Here is a 10,323-nt window from a genome sequence, read left to right as displayed (position 1 = left end):
CATCTGCAAAGAGTGATAGCTTGGTCTCTTCTTTGCCTAATTTGATTCCTTTGATTTATTTTTCTTCTCTATTTGCTACTGCTAACATTTCTAGTACCAGATTGAATAAGAGGGGTGATAGTGGACACCCTTGTTTCACCCCTGATCTTATTGGAAATGCTTCTAGCTTATCCCCATTATATATAATACTTGCTGATGGCTTTAAATAGATGCTACTTATTATTTTAAGGAAGGCTCCATTTATTCCTATACTTTCTAGTGTTTTTTAATAGGAATGGATGTTGTATTTTGTCAAAAGCCTTTTCTGCATCTATTGAGATAATCATGTGGTTTCTGCTAGTTTTATTGTTGATATGATCAATTATACTGATGGTTTTCCTAATATTAAACCTTCTTTGCATTACTGGAATAAATCCCACCTGATTAAAGTGTATTATTCTTGAGATAAGTTGCTGTAGTCTTTTTGCTTATATTTTATTTTGTATCTATATTCATGAAGGAGATTGTTCTATAATTTTTTTCTCTGTTTTATCTCTTCCTGATTTAGGTATCAGTACCATATTTTGTCAAAAAGAATTTGGTAGCACTCCTTCTTCACTAATTTTCCCAAATAGTTTGTAGAGTATTGGAATCAATTGTTCTTTAAATGTTTGATAGAATTCACTAGTAAATCCATCTGGCCCTGGAGATTTTTTCCTAGGGAGTTGACTGATGGCTTGCTCAATTTCTTTTTCTGAGATGGGGTTATTTAAGTAATTTACTTCCTATTCAGTTAATCTGGGCCACTTGTGTTTTTGTAAATATTCGTTCATTTCCCTAAGATTGTCAAATTTATGTTCATACAATTGGGAAAAATAATTCCTAACTATTGTTTTGATTTCCTCTTCATTGGAGGTAGATTCACCCTTTTCATTTTTGGTACTCATAATTTGGTTTTCTTCTTTCTTTTTTTTTTATCATATTGACTAAGGGTCTATCAATTTTATTGTTTTTTTCATAAAACCAGCTCTTAGTTTTATTTATTAATTCAATAGTTTTCTTAATTTCAATTTTATTAATCTCTCCCTTGTTTTTCATTATTTCTAATTTAGTGTTTATTTGGGGATTTTGAATTTGTTCTTTTTCTAGGTTTTTCAATTGCATGCCCAATTCATTGACCTCCCTTTTCTCTAACTTAATAACGTATGCACTCATGGATATAAAACTTCCCCTTAGAACTGCCTTTAATGCATCCCACAAATTTTGGTATGTTGTCTCATTATTATCATTTTCTTGAATGAAATTATTGATTGTTTCTATAATTTCTTGTTTGACCCACTCATTCTTTAGGATTAAATTGTTTAATTTACAATTAGCTTTTAATCTCTCTTTCCATGGCCCTTTATTGCATATAATTTTTATTGCATCATGATCTGAGAAGGATGCATTTAATATTTCTGCCTTACTGCACAGAATTGTGAGGTTTTTATGCCCTAGAACATGGTCAGTTTTTGAGTATGTGCCATGAACTGCTTAGAAGAAAGTCTATTCCTTTTTATCCCCATTCAGTTTTCTCCAGAGATCTATCATATCTAGACTCTCTAAAATTCTATTCACCTCCTTAACTTCTTTCTTGTTTATTTTGAGGTTAGATTTATCAAGTTCAGAGAGAGGGAGATTAAGTTCCCCCACTAGTATAGTTTTGCTATCTATTTTTCCCTCTAATTCTCTTAAATTCTCCTTTAGGAATTTGGATGCTATACCACTTGGAGCATATATGTTAAGTAATGATATTGCTTCATTCTTGATGGTAGCTTTTGGCAGGATATAATTTCCTTCCTTATCTCTTTTAATTAGATCTATTTTTGATTTTGCTTTATCTGAGATAAGGATTGCTACCCTTGCTTTTTTACTTTAGCTGAGGCTTAATATATTCTACTCCAGCCTTTTACCTTTACCCTGTGGGTATCCCTTTGTTTCAAATGTGTTTCTTGTAGACAGCATATTGTAGGATTATGGTTTTTAATCCATTCTTCTATCAGCCTCTGTTTTATGGGAGAGTTCATCCCATTCACATTCACAGTAATGATGACTATCTGTCTCTTCCCCTCCATCCTATTCCCTCCCCTGCTTATGGTTTTCTTTCTTCCTTCTCCCTTCCCCTCCTTGAAGGTTTTCCTTTTGACCACCACTTCCCTCAGTGTTTCCTCCCAGTAACCCCCGCCCCTTCTTACCTACACTCTCCCCTTACTACTATTTCCCTCCCCTCAAATCCCCTCATTTTTATCCCTCCCCTACCCTCCACACAATAGATTTTTGTACTTATCAGAGTATGCTATTCCCCCTTTGACCCCAAACCAATGAGAGTAAATTTCATATAGTGCTCCTCTCCCTCCCTCCTTTCCCTCTATTTAGTGAGTTTTCATGTCTTTTCATGTTAGAATCTTAAATATAACTGATTATGTTGATCCTATTTTGAATCAGAACCAGTAAGAATAATGTTCAAATGATGTTCCTCTCCTTCTTTCCTTCCCCTCTACTATAGTGTGTTTTTCTGCCTCTTTGTATGGCATAATTTACCTTTTTCTGTCTCATCTTTTCTTTTTATCCCATTGCAGTCCCTTTGACCCCCCTTATAAGGTTTTTTTTATCTTCATGTTAGTTCATTTATACCCACATCCTCTATCTATGTATAACCCTTTTAAGGGTCATGATAATCTTATAAATTTCGATATTGACAGTTAGCTTCTCATATAGGGATGTGAATATTTTGCTCTTATTGCATCCCAAGTTATGTGTATGTGTGTGTGGTGTGCATGTGTGCATGTGTATATGTGTGAGTGTGTGTTTTCCTGGTTTACCTTTTTATGTCTTCCTTGAGTCTTGTAATTGGAGATCACATTTTCCATTGAGCTCTGGCTTTTTCATCAGGAAAGTCTGGAAGTCCTTTATTTCATTAAATGACCATCTCCTTGCCTGAAAGATTATGTTCAGTTTTGCTGGCTAGTTAATCCTGGGTTGCAACAGATGGATGTTGGCTCTCAGCTCCCAGTAAAATAAGATCAGCTAAAATAATAAATCTCTCAGTGAACACCTAGTGTTGATCAAAGCAATATACTTTGCAAGTGGCAGAGATCATCTAAGATTATTATTATGCCAAGCCTACTTGCTGGACCTAAGCTCTGGGAAATAGGGTATATCCAAAATATTTTGATAATATTAATTCTCTTTTCACATTTTTTTCATCAGACTCATTTGTTTTCCCAATTTTTTCTCCACCACTATTGTTTCAACTCTTCTAGGAATTATTTTTTGGACTCCTGTCCAATTAGCTTTTTTTTTTTTTATATTTTGGTTGTAGGAATTTTAACACTGTTGTTTCCTTCTGAGTTTGTATCTTGATCTTTCTGGTAACTGTAGTTGCTTTTGATGATCAAGTTCCAATTTTTTGTTTGCTCATTTTCCAGCCTATTTCTTGACCATGAACTTTATGCTAAAGTTGGGTTTTGCTTATCTGGGCATGAAGAGGCACTACCCCAAGCTTCAAGGTTTGGGGTTTTTTTTTGCTAGTGTTTTCAGACTTCTGGGTGTCTGCAATTTTCAGTGCTTCCAAGGTTATGTGACACAAAGAAAGGTGTGGTTCCTGTTCTCCTGGTGTGCATTCTCGTCTTCCAGGATGGACCCCTGCTTCCCTGAAGATTCAAGTGATAGTGCTCCTCTTGTTCCTAGAATGGTGACCAGGTCTCCCGCTCTCTTTAAGCTGCAAGTTCTAGTAGTGCTCTTCTCTGCCTCAGCACTGTGACCAGGGTCCCTGTTCCCTTGTAACTGACCCCCCAGTACTTCCTTCCACCAGAACTGCATATGGGCAAAAAAGTTGCCAATAAGCACAAAGTGCAACCAATGTCAGCAAAGGGTCACTTGAATTCTCTTTCTGACCATTTCTCCAAACCCCTTATTATCTCTGGGTTGAGAGCTCATAAAGCTGCTACTGCCACTGTCACAGCCACCTCCAAGGCCTACTGGTGATGCTCCCACCATGCTGTAGGTCAGTTCCCATCCCAGTGTCACAGACCTATCCTGATTACCTCCTAAATTGTCTCAGCCTGGAAAAAATGTCTCATCCTGATCTTTCATTGGTTCTACTGCTCCAAAATTTGATTTGAAGCATTATCTTAAAGTTATTTGGAAGGGAATGTTGAAATACTTTGACTGGGGTTGCTGCCTTTAACCAACCTGCTATCTTGACTTTACCTAAAACTGTAATTTTGCTTCTGCTTTGCCTATACTCATTCATTTTTTTCTTCCCTTAGCTTTTCTATAACAATATCAAATAATAATTGTGACCATGGACAACCTTGTAAAATCTCTGAATTTAGTGGGAAGGTCTTTAGTCTTAGCAGGATAGAAAGACGGGGGAAATATGATGAGTTGAGTTTTGGGTACATTGAATTTAAGATATCTGTGGGACATCTGGTTCAATAGATAGTAGGTGATATGAGAATGGAGGTAAGGAAAGAAGTTAGGACTAGATAGATAGATCCAAGAATCATATGCATGGATTTACCATGCATTAAAGAAAACACCAAATATAATAGTATAGATATAAAAGAGAAGAAAGCCTAGGACAAAGCTTTGTGGGATAGCAATGGTTAGCTGGTATGGTTTAGAAGAGGCTACAACAAAGGAGCCAGACAAGGAAGAGAATCAAGAGAGAGCAGTGTTACAAAAACATAGATAGAAGAGAATATCAAGGACAAGGGGTTGACTGAGAGCTTTAAACTTGAAGAGAGGTCAAGAAGGATAATGATTAAGAAAAAGTCATTAGATTTAGCAATTGGTAACTTTGGAGTGGCCAGTTTCAGCTGAATGATGTGGTCAGAAGTCAATGCAAGGGAAAAGGAAGTGGAATCAATATACACAACTTTCTCAAGGAGTTTAATCACAAAAGGGAGGAAGTGACATAGGGTAATAGTGGGGTTGGATGGAATGAGAGTTTTATAAGAATGGGAAGACATGGGCATGTTTGCATGCAGTAGAGAAGAAGCCAATAGACAGGGAAAGATTGCAGATTATTGAGAGATGGGGCATAAAAGAGGAAACAATCCACTAGAGGAGTGAGGATGGAATGAGATCACTTGTGCATATAGAGAGGTTTGTCTTGGCAAGAAAGGTCATCTTTTCACATGAGTCAGGAATTAAACAGGATATAGTCAGGGAAGACATCTGAACAAAATGAGATGAGGAAGAAGAGAGAAATGAGATCTCTTAGTGAACTGCTTCTATGATTTCAGTGAAATAGGGAGACAAAGCTGAAAAGATCAGTGAGAGAAGTTATGGAAGGTTTGAAGAGGCATTTGTAAAAGCCATTGTGGGTAATGAGATGATGTATTGATTAGTGAAATGCTTTTTTTCAGTGATGTACCAGTTGAAATTTTGTAAGATAAATCTATAAAGGGCCCATAATCATAGTTTTATGAAGTTCTCCAGTTTTATTTAGAAACGTATGAATAGAAGCAAAGGCAGTCAAAGTTGGGAGCAATATAAGGTTGGAACCTGCCAGAGTTCAGTTATTAGATAGAGAACAAGGTACAAGAATAGAGGGTACTGTTAAGCTGAACTGTTTCACCAAAGGATCAAATGGAAAAGGGAGGAAAGTGTAGCCAGCAGAAAAGTAATGGCATTGGAAAAGAACCAAAGGATGGAAGGATTGGAAGTCACAGTGAGGACCAAGAATAGCTTAAAGGTTGTAAGGGAGGCAAAAATATGGATTGATAAAAATTATGATCAAATAAAGGGATTTTAGAGTTCATGACTATGGAAGTGAAACATTTGTGGGTGATGGAAAAATAAAAAATATGACCATGTAGTTGAGATGGAGTGGAAGAAGTCAAGGAGGATGTTTAAATTGAGGTACTAAGAAGCAGTGGTTTTTATGGGCACTTCAATACCTATGTTTAGGTTCCCTGATATAAAGACAAAAAATGGGGAGAAGAGGAAAACTGAGTGAACTTGGCACTGAAATCATTGAGGAAGGAAGTATAGTATCCCGGAGATCAGTAGGTAACACCTACCAGAATCTTAATTCATGATAAATAATGACTGAATGAGCCTCAAGGAAGGAGAGGCCATTAAGAGCAAAAGTGGTAGAGGGAGAGTCTAGATATGACAGTGGGAGCAAGAAATCTTCTCACTCTCCCAGCATGACAAGTAAATCAGTGGGCTTGAATAAGAGCATATCCCATCCTTAAAGTGCTGTGGATGCTCTAATATTTAGTTCAATATTTCTTTGTCACTATTCTCAAGATGGGGCAGAAATATTTGAGAATCAGCAGCTTATAGAAATTGTGTCTGTGACACAAGGTATTTGTTGTTGGGGAGGGAGAGGCATTTGGTATCCTAAAGAAACACAAAATCCCAATCTCACATAAAAGCAACTAGAATGTTAGTAATTTAAAGACTCAGTGTTATAAAAAGCGGTTCATGTTTCAGAAGTGGAATACTCTCCTTTAGCTTGTCATAATCCTTCACCACTTAGATGAACTTTCACATTATTATTCGTATCTAGTGTTCTTGGGAAAGTTTATCTTTGGGCCATATGTTTAGAATTTAGTTTGTCAAAGCTCAGTGGTTGACCTACTTCAAAGTCATATGAAAGTACAAAGCATTGGATGTTTTATAATTACATAGATAAAGAAAATAGAACACATTAATCTTTTACTGGCTAATGAATTAGAAATTTGATACAATGAAAAGGTATTCTGGAATGTGGGGTAAAGCACTTTATTCTGTCTCAAATATCAGCAGTAATTAGGTAAAATTAGGTTACTATCAGGAACTTCCCAATAGGAATGATAAGTATGCTGGCAACCAGTACTTAAAGATACCACAATAGCATAGATGAAGTCCATAGACAGGACTGTTAGAAGCTAAAAGTAAGAACAGGCATTGTCATAAAAATCTTGAAGAATGTAATAAATATGAAGTGCCTACTATGTGACAATCACTGTACTAAATGCTAGGGATATGATTAATAAAAAGAAAGATTCCTTGTCCTCAAGGAGCTTACAATTTAATGGGGGAGAAGAGACAACAGTACACGAAAGAGAGGCAGGGAAGGGTTGTGGGGGGTCTAAGGGTTATACATTTTTAAAATTTTATTTATTTTTAGTTTTCAACATTTACTTTTTTAACATTTTGAGTTCTAGATTTTTCCCCTCCCTTCTCGCTCCTTTCCTTAAAATAGCATGCAATCTGGTATAAAGTATATATATACAATCATATTAAACATATTTCCACATTAGTCATTTTGTGAAAGAAGAATCAGAGTGGGGCAACTAGGTGATGCAGTGAATAGATCACCCATCCTGGAGTCAGGAGGACCTGAGTTCAAATTTGACCTCAGACACTTGACACTTACTAGCTGTGTGACCTTGGGCAAGTCACTTAACCCTAATTACCTTGCCTTCTCCCCTCCATAAAAAAATAGTGTGAGTATGTAGGATAGGCGAATGTCCCTCTCTTTGCCACCAAATCACACAGATTAAAAAAAGAAGAAAAATCAGAGCAATAGAGAAAAACCAGAAGAAAGAAAAAAAGTGAAAATAGTATATTTTGATATGCATTCAGACTCTGTAGCTCTTTATTTCAGGAGTCTTCTGGAATTATCTTAGATTATTGCATTACTTAGAATAGTTTAACAAAGCTTGTCATTGCACAATGTTTCTGTTACTGTGTACAGTGTTTTCTTGACTCCGCTCACTTCACTCAGCATCAGTTCATGTAAGTCTTTTCAGGTTTTTCTGAAATCTGCTTGCTTAGCAAGTCTTAAGGAGCAATGGCATTTCATTACATTTATATACCACAACTTGTTCAGTCATTCCCCAACTTATAGGTATCCCCTAAATTTCCAGTACTTTGCTACCACAAAAAGAACTGTTATAAATATTTTTGTACACATGGATAATTTTCTAAGGGTTATATCTTATTCTGTGGAGTTGAAACCAGACAAAGTAGCAGACATGAAGTGGGGTAAGGTCAAAGTCAAGTTTCTGCCCTCTATAAAGGAAGGCAGAAGTTTGGTAACCCCTCCCTTCAGCCCTCCAATCAGAGGGGAGATACGATTTGAATGAAATTGTCTCTTATTTTTTCCATTACTAAGGTCATCTTGTATCTATTCAGCTAGTAAAGTTTGACTTTTTAAAAATGCTTTATTTAAAAGCTTTAAAAAATTATCTTGTTTTCCTTAGTCCTCTTTATCTGGGCAGGTCTTCTTTTTGTTCATTAACAGATACTAAATCCCCATTTGCAGATGGAATACCCCATTTCTAGTGTACTGAATTTTTACACATGGAATGTGTATGTATGTGTATATATGTATGTATGTAGATAGAGATATGTATATATACACATATGCATATAATATGTACTTATGTATGTGTGAAGGAATTGTGCTATGTGATAGTGATACCAAGAAATGTGAAAACATGATCCCTGACCTTAAAGGGACTCACATGCTAATGGGGGAAACCACATTCAAATAGTTTTGTACATATAAAATACATAGAGAGTAAATGGAATATCATCTTCAAAGGAAAGGACTAGGGGTGTGTTGGAGGTGAGGGGAACTAAGCAAAGCTTCTCATAGGAAATGGGCTTTGAGTTGAGTCTTAAAAGAAACTAGGGAAGTCAGGAGTCAGAGATGAAGAAGGCAAACATTCCAGGCATGGAGGACACTCATAATTCAGAAAAAGTATAATAAAATCATACAAAACATTTTTTCATATACTGATCAAAGTGTTTTGTGACCTATTAAGTAAAACTATTGTTTAATTAGTTCACTTATTTAATGAAAGGATGAAAACTGAAATATTCTATTAAAAAATTGTACTGACATCATTTGGGCATCACTTAACTCTTGATATCTGGAACTTAATACTTTATATGAATATGAGAAGTAAATTATAGGTATGCACATTAATACGTGTGTGTGTGTGTGTGTGTGGTGTGTGTGGTGTGTGTAGAATTTAACCTGTCATCAATATATTTGAAAATGGTTTCCTTGACATTCAAACACTGGGATAACCATCAAATATATCTTTATTAAGTCCTCATTTCCTCCAATTGTTCATAAATCTCTAGGTAATACCTCCTCATCAGTGCCACTCCTATGGGTAATATGCATATTCTTTTTCTATTTCTTTCAACTGAAATAAAACTAAACTTTTCTTGGCCCTTTTTCATCTTTTACTAAATGTCTTCCATTCCTATCTATCATATTCCCCAACCCATTATGTAGTTTCATGCCAATTATGTTTTCTTCTCTTTAAATATCTCCTCCAAAAAATCAGATTTAAATGTTGTCTCCTCCAAGAAATCAGAAATTTCTCCTCCAAGAAATTTCAGAACTGGTGAAAAGATGGTAAAATTAGAAAAAACAAAAGAAAAAATGCTCATCTCCCTTTTCCCCCAAAATGTAAACCTAAAACATGTAGGAATCACACCTGTTTTGCCTTCAGTCTGGACAAGGTAGTATTACTTAAATGAATAATGATCACCAGTTCATGATGATAAATGATTATTTGCAGAATCATCATCTCAGGGAAATGCCAGGAGATAATTTTGGAAATTCAATACAATTCAGGTATAGTTCTATAACAAACCCTTAATTTAAAATGTTTTGCCACTAAAAATTGCAATAAAAATAAAGTAGATATTAATGATGAATGGATACAATGAACACCTTTACATTTGCCTTTTATCAGTACAGGAAATAATGATTTCACTTTAACATCATTTTAGCAAGCATTGAGAGTTAGCAGAACATCTTCTCTTACAGTTTCTTTGCTACAGAAATTGTACCTGCAGGAAAAAAATGGACTATTAACTTTAATTATCTTAACGTTTATACATATGAGTATATTTAGATCTATCTCACATCATTTTATATCTCTCTTAAGCACTTATATTTTTACCCCAGTATTTTGAGTGATATCTCCTTTATTAGATTGTAAGCCCATTAATCATAGGAATTAAAGATGGAAGGCATAATAGGTTATAAACTACTCTGAGGTCAGGTACTATACCTGGAATAGTGCCTTATACATAGTAGGTATTTAATAAATGCTTGCTTGATTGGATTGCATCTATGCCCAACCCTCTCATTTTAGTAGTAGTAGTAGTAGTAGTACTACTACTACTACTACTACTACTGTTACTAGTATAACCACTACTACAATTGCTACTCCTACTCCCACAACTGCTACTACTATTACTACTACTACTACTGCTACTACTACCACTTCTTCTTCTTCTTCTTCTTCTTCTTCTTCTTCTTCTTCTTCTTCT

General features: G+C 35.4%; 1 pseudogene; it reads right to left on the bottom strand.

Moving 5' to 3' along the window:
• Window positions 1–9,715: 9,715 nt before the first annotated feature.
• LOC138168360 (pancreatic triacylglycerol lipase-like) overlaps window positions 9,716–10,323 on the bottom strand; it is a 24,657-nt pseudogene continuing 24,049 nt past the window's right edge.

This window comes from Petaurus breviceps, unplaced genomic scaffold (genome assembly GCF_028583685.1).
Source record: "Petaurus breviceps papuanus isolate PSGF00001 unplaced genomic scaffold, PetGlider_PUasm1.0 37, whole genome shotgun sequence".
Lineage (NCBI taxonomy): Eukaryota > Metazoa > Chordata > Mammalia > Diprotodontia > Petauridae > Petaurus > Petaurus breviceps.
This window is presented reverse-complemented; position numbering and strand designations above follow the sequence as displayed.